The following is an 11,085-nucleotide window of genomic DNA, read 5'->3' on the forward strand; positions in this document are numbered from 1 at the left end:
CCTGTCAGATATACCTCCGCTGGTTTGGATAGCAATCACTTTATGTCAGTGTGACTGGGCAAACAGGATTTATGTCCCAATAACACACTGACTCACACACTGACTCACTCCTGTTACCTTGACTTAGTCGCAAGGTCTTAAATGACTGTTAAATCCGATTAATTTGGCTCACATGTACTGTATGACCAAAGTAATCACACCCCTACACACATTAGGGGTAATTCATGGTTCAGTGTCTCACACAAAGACGGCACCAGCTCCTGCATCCCCAGAAAACACAGTTATGGTTTATTTTTCTAATGAGAGACCCCTATCCGACAGCTTCTCTTTTATCTACACAGACGTACATTTACCATGACAACTTTATTAAAATAAAAAGTTCAACCAAATTAAATTAGGAGAAATTAATTGGCGCACTAACTGTGAGCACAGCTATACGGCTCGCTGTTAGGGAAACAAAACTACAAGACTTGAAACAAAACACAGCCCGTAAATGCAGAGATCCTCATTATGCTGGACACATGCGGAAGATTCAAAGAGACTTCTTTGCATAATTTACTGCTCACAGTAGATTGCTCGCAGATTGAAGAGTTCTCAAACAAACAACTTAACCCTCCTTTGAAGATGTGTGTCTCCTCATTTCCACCGGGGCGTTATAACTCATGCCCTGCTCACACACAACTCACAACTGAATGCACTGCTGCATATAATCAATTTCTTAATCCTTTTCTCCTCAGGTGTAATTTGGTGAGCTTAAAATTTGATGTCAGCTTGGGTTTGATCTACTGTGTTGTTTGTCGACTGATGTACAGCTTCGTTAGTGTCGGTTGTGTTGCTGCAGGCTAGTGCAAATGTCAGGTTTGCTTTTTGTGTTTTCAAAAACCATTGATTACCGGCTGACTGGCGATTCGTTGGTATGAATCCATAGCTGGTGGGTTTGCTCGGTGACATGTCAAGTTTTTATCCTGCCACCTTCGGCCTGGATCAGCTGACCTCAGCAGCCAGGTCAGGTTCCAACTCGGGCATTGTAGATGTGTGATGAGAGAACAAACCACTACACCACCTCAGATTCACCGTTTTTCTCTTGTTTTTCTTCTGAAATGAATCCAGAACAAGAGACACAAACACAAATGGCTGCTTTATACAGAAATTCTTCTTTTTGTATTAAAATGAGTGTGAATATTTATATCATTTCAAGGTCACACTGATTCCTTTAGCTTTCCTTTTTTAACTTTCATGTTTTCAGTTTGACCTAAATCCCCCTTATAAGAGCTCACAAATGCCAAATCGTTATTGAGCGAAATATACAGTAAGAACTATACACAGCTCTCACACACTCATATGAATTGTAAATTATGAGAGATTAAGGTCTGCAGAGAACATAGATGAAGGTTACATTTTTATAAAGAAAAACACAAACTGTGAAAGAAAGTCTCTCCCAGCTCTCTTCCTACTAAATATATTAATTAACTCTGAACCCAGAAAAAGTCTGACATCTGCCTTTCTGCATACGCGACTTTCGACTCTCAATTAGAGTTGAGAGCAGAGAAGAACCGCCGTCATCCCGTCTTAAAGGAAACGATCCGAATCAAAACGCTGAAAGATGTGGGACATCTCATCAAGGTGCGTCTGGCTGGCAGGAGCAGAGAGTTTCCCCATGTCTCTGTCTACTTGTTGGAATATCCGTCTGGCACAATGAGGAGAATGAGGTTCAGTCTCCTCGCCTGTTTCTAACGTTGAGGCCACGGCATGTCTGCACTTAATTGTCTGCCTTCTGAGCTCGCTCAGGCAGAACGCAGAGAGAAAAGAGTGACAAAACGACCGTCTTCATTAATGTCTTTTGTAATTTATGATCATGTATTTTTGGGCAGATTATGAAATACAACAATGGGCTGGATCCACACTATCATAAACACACTTAATAGGTCCTCATTCAAGCATTAAGTGGCGGCTCCCCCTGCATGAATTCCTCATGGGACGTTTAATGAACTCATTGCAGGCATAGTCATAAAGTCGGAAGTAGATAATAAGCATTCATTTATGTAATTACAGCCAAAGACTGAGGAGACATTGTTGGAAGCAGATTCGGGCTGTAAGCAGTCGCTCACGACTTTGCCATTGTGCACATTACATATATCCATTACTTTTCTTTAAAGTGACAGGATGACAGAATGAATGATTTGTATTTAGACTTTTCTTGTGTTTTTAAAATTATTTTGGTCCTGCATTGTTTTGTTCTGCAGAAAATCCAAACTACGTCTTTAGCCAAATGTGACGAAGGTGTTTTGACTTTTTATTAAAACATTGAGCAGAGTGTCCCTGTGAAACGCTATTGATACTGTTTTGATTGAGATGTTGGTCTTTTTTTTTAAAATACACACTGAGATACACACTACAGCGTGATTCCAGTGCTGTCCTCTGGATTGATTTTGATTGGAAACTGAATGAGTAAAGTTGGGAGTCATAATTTCATACAAATGTTTGATGTTGCATTGCATTTCTTAGATTTCAAATTCTGTAGACAGATTTTCATCCATCCATCTTTAATTTGACAAAGTAAAAGACGAGGGTTTAATCCCAGCTAATGCACAACAAAGGGCAAAGTGCACTACTGAATAAAGCCACCCAGACACAGGGAGATCATGCAAACTCCATTAAAAAAGGCTAAATAATCTGGCAGAGAGTTTAATGTAAAATTCAGGTTCTTTTCACTGCTTCAGTCTGGAAGCACTTTGTGCTGTTGGTCATATTCCATCACCGTGCCTCCACTGAGAATAATTTTGTTCAGTGCAGTGCTCAAGGGCACTTTAACATGTGGACAGGAAATCGGGAACTGGGCAAACAACATTGCGAATAAAATCCAACCCACCGAATCATCAGGGTGGTGCCTCCGTTTTTTTTGGGCATTGTTAAAGCCATAATGAAATTTTGTGTACAGCAGTAGAGGAAATCATGAAGGAAGAAGCAGAGTTATTATTCGCACAGAATGTGCTGGCAATCCACCCGGCAGCTCTCCAGAGAGGCAGCAGCAGACCAGCCAGCAGACCAACACTGCCCTCTTTACAGCCCCGACACTGGCAAGGATCACAAATCAGCTTATAAACAATGAAATATCTACCTGATATTTGGAAGCGCTGCCAAGCACAACTCCACACTTTTAAAAGTTTTTCAGTTCTGTATTATTTGTATAATTTACTGAGTGTTTTCTGGAAGCGGCAGCGTAGAGGCATCCCCATGCGGAGCAGTTATCAGTCATGACTTACTGCATCCAAAACAGACGAGCCCTCAGTGTGTTGCCATACGGCACGCTGCCAGTGGGGCTGTCGAAGAAAAGATAAAGATAACTCATTCAGTTTTCTCTGCGATGCATTTTCAAGGACGCAGGCCGTTGACCTTCTATGATTCGATTATTTCCAATCTGCAGCAGTTTAAACAAAGCGTCGTGCCGCTGCGCCACAGCATCAGGCTTAACCAAGCAAGATACAGACCCGGGGTGTGAAACTCATTTCGTTTCAAAGCCGCACGCAGCCTCGGTTCATCTCGAGAAAGCCAGATCGGTAAAATTAGATTACAATGGATTTTAATTAATGTCATCTAATGTTGCCAATTGTTTAAGAGCAAAGATGAATGAGTATCAGGATAAAGATGTTCGTTTAACTTTTTTTTCTGTTCGTAAAAACTGAACAAGATCATTAAAAAAAGAAAGAAATGAAAGAGTGTGTTTTGTTATTTTAAACAATGCCTCTTTATGCAAAATACTGTGAAAAGCTGGACACAATTTCTCCTTCAAAAAGAGCAAACAGCTTCTAAAATTTGCAGAAAGCTCTGAAATCTCCTTTGCAGCAGTGCTGCCCTTCAATCTGAAGTTGGTTAGCGCCTGTCTCGTCTCACGACGCGTCATCTGCAGGTTTCAACAGAGGTTTTTATGAATTCACCTTCAGAGGAGGGCTTTGATGCTCGCGCTGCTTGGTAGCAGTGGTTAGTTTCATTGCTGCATCGCTGATCTCTGAGCTCCTGTAATGCTTTTTGTACTCTCACTAATTCCAGCGAATGATGGAAACGCTTTCAGTGGCATCCTGTAGGAAAGATTAAACAATACAGGCAGGTTTTAGTCCACTGGCCTCAAGTTTGATTCGTTTATACATTTAACAAGAGACCCTCTGTTCTTCAGGTCCGACACAAAACTCTTCCTTCAGTGTGTTCACTAGATAAGCTCATCATTTTTTGAAGCTCTTTTTTTTTAATGATCTTTTGAACGGATGTGTCCGACAGATGTGGAGTTTTCTCGGGCACTGAAAGGAAAGGGAGACCGACTCTCCTCTCGCGATATAAGAGAAGTCTGCCTGTCAGCAAATTCACCTACTACAAGTCTCTAAGTGTATAATAAAGACAGCCATTAATCTTCCGGGCTGCGGTGGCTTATGGGAAAGGCCTGACAGCCCGGGGCTAAATGATACATGGACCTTGTCAACACACCTGATGGAGGGATGGATGGCCATCAGGGCCGGGCGAAAAGGACACACATCTGTCCGCCACGGCCGACCAATCCGGAGCGGGAGGTGAAAGTTAGTAGACGTCTGAGCCTTCACAAACAGACATGAGCTGACGCTGCTTTTTTGCACTTTAAGAAAAAAAAACTCCAAACATTTAAAGAGTTGATGGTGGGGATCAGTATAACTGTAATCAACTGCTGCTTGTTACAGCCCAGATTTTAAGATTTCTGTTCCAACAACACCGAGCAAATCAGCTGACAGAGGAAAGCGGAGTACTCTGCCCTGAGAAGTCTTACTTTCTCTGCGACGCATCTCAGTTAATCTCTTTGTGATTACGGGACATTTTGTGTTCCGTAATTGTGCAGCCAGACTGATTAGGTTTGGTCTCAGGTGTACGGTTGGCAGCGGTCGGTGAGGAGCTGGTGGAAAGTACAGATGGCAAAACCGAGAAATATATTCCAAATGAAGCCCCGCCTCTGATTATTCCAGGGTAATTTGACTCTTTTGTTTTGTCTAGATGTGTTGTTCAAGACACATTAAATTGTTCCCTTAAGTGTATTTTCATGAAATTACTTTTGTTACAAATATTTCACTGCAATTTTTAGGCTTCTGCAAAAAACAAACAAAAAAATACCGTGGTGCACACTACAGTTTGAAATGTGACAAATTGCATAAAAAAATAATGGTATATAGATTTTGGTCTTTGTTATTTTGTAGTCTCTACTCTCTTTTCTTTATTCTCTCTGTAATTTTCTAAAAGTGGCGGCAGAACTCATGGCCGCTGGTTCTTGTTCAGTTTGCGATATATGGAACATTTCGCTGATCGTTGTTCTCTGCCCTCTGCCCTTATCACTTATCTTTATCCCAGCTGGTCGAGGCCCAGAATCACTACATCTTGGTCTGGTTTCCTCCTGCTTAAAGAGAGTTCTTGTGCATTTCTGTGATTGCCCACACTTCCTCATATCATTGATAGTTTTTTCTCCTCTTCAATTCGAAGTACAGTGATCAGCTGAGTAATAGATCTTTATGTAAACAGATCTCAACTGAACTTCACTGAAATGAACTTTTTCTTCCCCACCAGGTTCCACTTTCACTCCTGTTCCACCCAATGGACTCTTTATTTGAATTCTGCATCTAAATAAAGCTGCAGAGGTAATCCAGCAATAGAATAAAACATAAAGTAAACCAGCGTTGTGTTCGGCTTTTCTGTTTTGCTACCAAGAGAATAAATAAATTACCATTTTCACGATATGTTTATTCTTTACATTTAAATATGGTTTAGTGATATAGTCACCATGTATTCAGACAAATCCTGTATGTACTGCAATCTACACTCAGCCACTTATTTTAGATTGTGTAAATGCTCTTTAAACCTCAGCTGAGTTTCAGGCAAGGCAATCTTTAATATTTGTAAGTTCATATTTTCTTAAATGTAGTTTCTCTCTTAAAACCAAACATATTGATTATTTTTGACAAAATAAAAGGTGTAAAAAGCAAGGCAGCACTTATTAAGGGTCACCAATTAGTCTTAAACACATGTTTTGGACTGTGGAGGTAACCACACTGCCCATAAACCCAACCTGGACTCGAACCGGAGACCTTGCTAAGCGATGAGAGAGCAAGCCAGCGCATGAAAAAATGTCTTCACTTTCATGAGTTAAATGAAATGAAGCAAACAGAGTACCTCTAATTTTGGCCTGGGCCATGAATAAAATACTTTGTAAAACTGCATGAAACATTAAAAAAAAAAAAAGGGGGGGGGGGGCAAGAAAATCAATTATTTGTACCTTGAGCAAAAAAAAAAAAAAAAAAAAAAAAAAAAAAAAAACCCATCCTGGAGCCGGTCCTCAGAAACCCACAAGATTTCCTTTAAAACATTGAGTCAGAGAAATGAAGAGATAGGAAAAAAAAAGGAGAACACAGTCGCTGACTTCCTGGCGCTGTAAACAAACCCAATGACCTGAAAAACGCCACGTGAAATGTGTTTCATTAGGACAGAGAAGCTGCCAAAACGCAGATGAAGTCAAACTTCCACTCATTTATCCACTGGAGGCTCAGACTCCGTCCAGATTTTTATGTTCTGCCAGTGAGACAACTGCTGTTTTAATACCAATTATTCTGCTGTTAAAATGGTATGGGTGTCTTTCAGTTCGCTTTTCCAGAAATGCTAATGGGATTATCTTGGCAGGTCGTCATTTGGTGGTGTCTGAGACGGAGTCACGTCCGGTCAATCTACTGTACGAGGGTTGAGAAGGTGTTTAGTGGCATTTTCCCACATGAACCTGTTTGCGTGTGTGTGTGTGTGTGTGTGTGTACACACATACATACACTCAAGCACTCAGAGATGTAGTGCATGAGCCGAGGATGGGATTTGCTGTCTAAAAATGGCCAGAGAGCGAGAGGAGGGGAGAGGATGGAGTGAGAGAAAGTGAGAAGATACGCTGAAATGAAGAGAGAGAGGGAGAGAGAGGGCGAAAGGCTCGATTCATGAACAAGACAGAAATGAGAAGAGCGACAGAAACTAGATCAGAAAGTAAAATATTAATAAAAAGCAAAAAAAGAAAAAAAGGATGAAAAAGCCCGAGCACAATTCACAAAACGTGGAGAGCGGGGAACACAGAAAATAAGCTGTCATTCCTTAAATAAGATTTATGTATTTGTAAGAAAACAACAATGAAGCAATAACTCAGACCATTCATTTAAGGCCGAATAGAAGGAAAATGCCTATTTTTCTTTTTGTTTGTAAGGTCTGCAAACACTCGAGCATGCACGCTCACACGTGCGCGCCCATTCACACACACATAAAGTCTGGCCCGTATAAAAAAGCGGATGGCAGCACCGTCTCCAGGGCACAGTGCTTCACTCCACCCACTCATCCCCAACAAGAGGATGGAGAGAAGGGAGAAGAAGGGGTGAGAAGTGAGCGAGCAGGAGGTGGGGGGGAGGGGGGGATGAGTAAACAAATAAACATGAATAAATAAATAAATAAATAAACGGAAGCAGAGGATAGAGAAATGTCCACAGACTGAAGCAGAGGCATGTGGAGAGAAAGCAGCGGGCAAGACAGGGGGAAGGAACTGAGAATGCGAAGAGAAAGTAGAGAGGAGAGGAAGTGGAGGGAGGGGAGGGGGGGAGGGATGACACAGCGGAGAGGAGAGAAAAAGGAGTGCATGTTTGCGTCACATCTGCAGTGGAGGAGAACTGCCTGACAGCCGTCAGACGCCCGCTGAATGACAATCTCCCCTCCTCTCTCAGGTGGCTGCATGCTTATCCCTCCTTTCATTCTCTTCTTCCTTTTTCCAGAAAGGGAAACACGCTGAAAAGAAAAACACTCACCCTACAATGTCCTTGAGAAGAGGAGCACCGGGAGATTTCACGCATGGCGATCCATCTCTCCCCGAGACTGCATGAGCTCCCGGAGCCTGCATGCCAAGCTCATAGCGCATTATCATGGTCGATACGCTATTATGGCGGAATCGATGTCCAGAGCGAAACATGAATTGAACACACTTCAAGGCCCACCTGCTGTAATTTACAGTCATCGCCTTCGATGAGGGACTAAAGAAAGTCAACGAGTTAGGGCCTTAATGCTGATAATGTGACTGAAATTTTAACGTCTGAAGTGGGACTGCGTGGTCGATGGCTGTGGCAAACTGTATGAAATTATCCTCCGAAAGAAAATTTAGGGCAAAAGAATTGCCCACAAATCAAAAGACTACTGCCCCTTTTTTCTAAATCCACTGTAACTTCAGTTTGAGGCATCTTGTTAATAAAATTCATAGAGAATACGATCCATCCATCTTCTATAGTGTTATATCTGGCTCAGGGTCACAGGGAGTCGGACTCCACTCACTTCGATACTGAGCAGCCCTGAAACAAGATCAGTACATTTAAACACTCTTGTCTCTTTCAGTGTATAAACACCCAGATAATTAAAAATTTAAATTTAAGAAAAACGCTACAATACTGCGTTAATGTAAACTGATTTGTTGTTAAAAGCAGAGGCACACAGGACGGTTTTCACTGCTGATAATTCACCTGACAAGTGAAATGTTGGAGTAATGATCTGATAATCTGATGATCTGACAGTCTGTTAATCTACATATTTCACACTGAGCGATTTTATCTTTTGTTACATAATATATTTAGGTCCCATTACTGGTAAAATATGTCTGTTCATGATTTTTTTTTTTCACTCTGCCATCTGTTTTATATTGTGTTTATCACACCAGTTACATTCAATCGTTCCTTCTTCAGCGAGAGTGACCAAATCAATGTCGCTCTTCGGTTAATGTGATACCGATAGAGCACATTGAAAGAAGGCTGCTCACCGAAATAGATCCTCCTCAATCCCAACTTCTTAATGGCTTTCCAGGACAGGACTGCTCTCTTGAACACAAAAATGTAATCATACTGCTACTGAATCACCACAGGACAATTATTCAGTCATAATCAAACGTCAGTGTTGCTTTATGTGGTGAAATGATAGGTGCTGGATCGTGTCTGTTTTGCTTCACAGCTTTATCGAGGCAGGTAGAACACACTTCACTCCTCACGGGACAGACGTTTCCAGACGCTGCTTCACAGACATAATTACAGCACTGCAGAATAAACCTGCTCAACATCTGGCTGAAACCGATCTCACAAAAACTTGCATCTAAATCTGACTTGAGTGGCTCTTCAATCTTCATACACACACGTCAAGCTGTGGGCGATGCTTTTTGAGCTTTTCAGACGGCAGGTGTTCCGAAAAGTTCTTGTCAACTCTGCACAGCGGAGAGAAACCCCAACAGAGGGGGAGGTTTCCTCCTGGTCCGTACACCCACACTGCGCCTGCAACTCCAGGCTGAAATCAAAGCAACAGAATAGAGTTTGCACTAATGGGTCACATTTAAGCTTCACACAGCTTCAGGATATCTGTGAAATCAATCAACAATGACAAAGACACAAAAAGTCAAAAAAGTTAAATGCTATAGTTAGTGTGCATCCACAGTATTCACTTCCTCATTGTTGTTTCAGCCTCATGCAAACCTTTCATTTTGTTATGAATGCGACAAATTTTCAGCTTAACTTCCATAACGACCTGTTTTTGAATGTTGAGCTGTAATTCACAGCTATTGCCACCGCATTACACATCCACCTCGTCATTTCCATGACTGACAGTTCCGGCTTTATTGCAGCTGTGCTTTTTTTCCCCCCTTTTTCTTTTTATGCCATGACTGTTATTAACAACAACAGATGATGACATGTGGCTCTGTGCTTTGGTTTGACGGTCTGCAGTTAAGTGGCCCTCGGCTGGGAATACGGCGTTTAAAGCCTCTGCTGTTCTGGCTGTTGTTTCTGGCTGATTAAAAATCAGCATCACAAGGACTCTACTAAGTGAAACCTGTCAAGAAATAAAGAAAATAAACCACTTTCCTACTTGTCTTTGATGGATTTTTGATTTTGGAAGATCCTTAAAAAATATTATCTGATATTATCAGAAAAAAAAGAATTGCTTACCAGTTACTTTTCAGCACAAAATCTGAAAAAATCAGAAAACAACATGTTAAAAACCATTGATCTGAGAGCTGGTGCCTTGAATATGTCAAATTATCTGCTGTGTCACTGTCTTTGAGATTAAAGATGCAGAAATGTCACCCTGTCAGAGGAAATCCTCACCCCTGATTGTGTTGCTTCACCCTGAAGTCTGTCTCCTGCCTGAAAGTTTGCAAAAGGGTAAAGAAAGTTACACAAGAGGCTTTTATGATTAGACCCCATCCTGAAATTAATTAGCAGTCTGTGAAGACAGCAGATGAGCGTTTTCCTCTGGTATCCTAACTGTCGTGGTCAGGGACTTCCTGCAAATGACCAGCAACGCTGTCATGAAATCCCAAACTCCAACTATCTCTGACCGTCCTTCAGAGTTCTTTAAAAGCCAGTGACTGTACTTTTCCAGTTCCCATCCAAAAGAGAAATCCTCTTGATCTGATAAGACATTTAAGTCTCTCAGCCACGAGGCTTATAAGGCTGGAAATACCTGGCCTTATCAAACTTTTAATACAAGACATATTGTCATCTTAAGGTTCCGGAATATACAAGTCGTGTCGTTGATGGTTTAATGTATTTCAGATTAATTATGCAGCGTGTCAAAAGGACTGCGGGGGTAAATCTCATTCTGCTCTGGCAGGGTATGAGCAGGCATCAGACTGAGAACAACGCTCAGCAGCTCAATGTTTGGCTGTTTAGCAGGAAACATTAGCACCAGCAGCTGTTTTCTCATCAGACTGGAAACAGACTCGCAAGTGAGGCATCAAACTTAATTCCTTTGCTCACCAACAGCTGTAGAACACAGTGTTATATCCTAAGTAGCAGGCTGTAGTGATAGGCATTTATTTGCTCAAACATTCAGCAACTTCTACTTTCCCCTCACCGTGATTTTTATTAAAAACAAGGGGTCACCCCATGCAGCCTTTTTTTTTTTCCTTTTGTCGAATTCTAAGGTCAACACACCATGGTGAGCTGTACAGTTTTATTGGTCGACCGGATAGGCTGGGGCGAGTTTCTCAGGTTTGGGGCACAATACAAACAAACGTCTCTACATGACTTCTTT

Source organism: Salarias fasciatus, chromosome 16 (genome assembly GCF_902148845.1).
Source record: "Salarias fasciatus chromosome 16, fSalaFa1.1, whole genome shotgun sequence".
Classification (NCBI taxonomy): Eukaryota; Metazoa; Chordata; class Actinopteri; order Blenniiformes; family Blenniidae; genus Salarias; species Salarias fasciatus.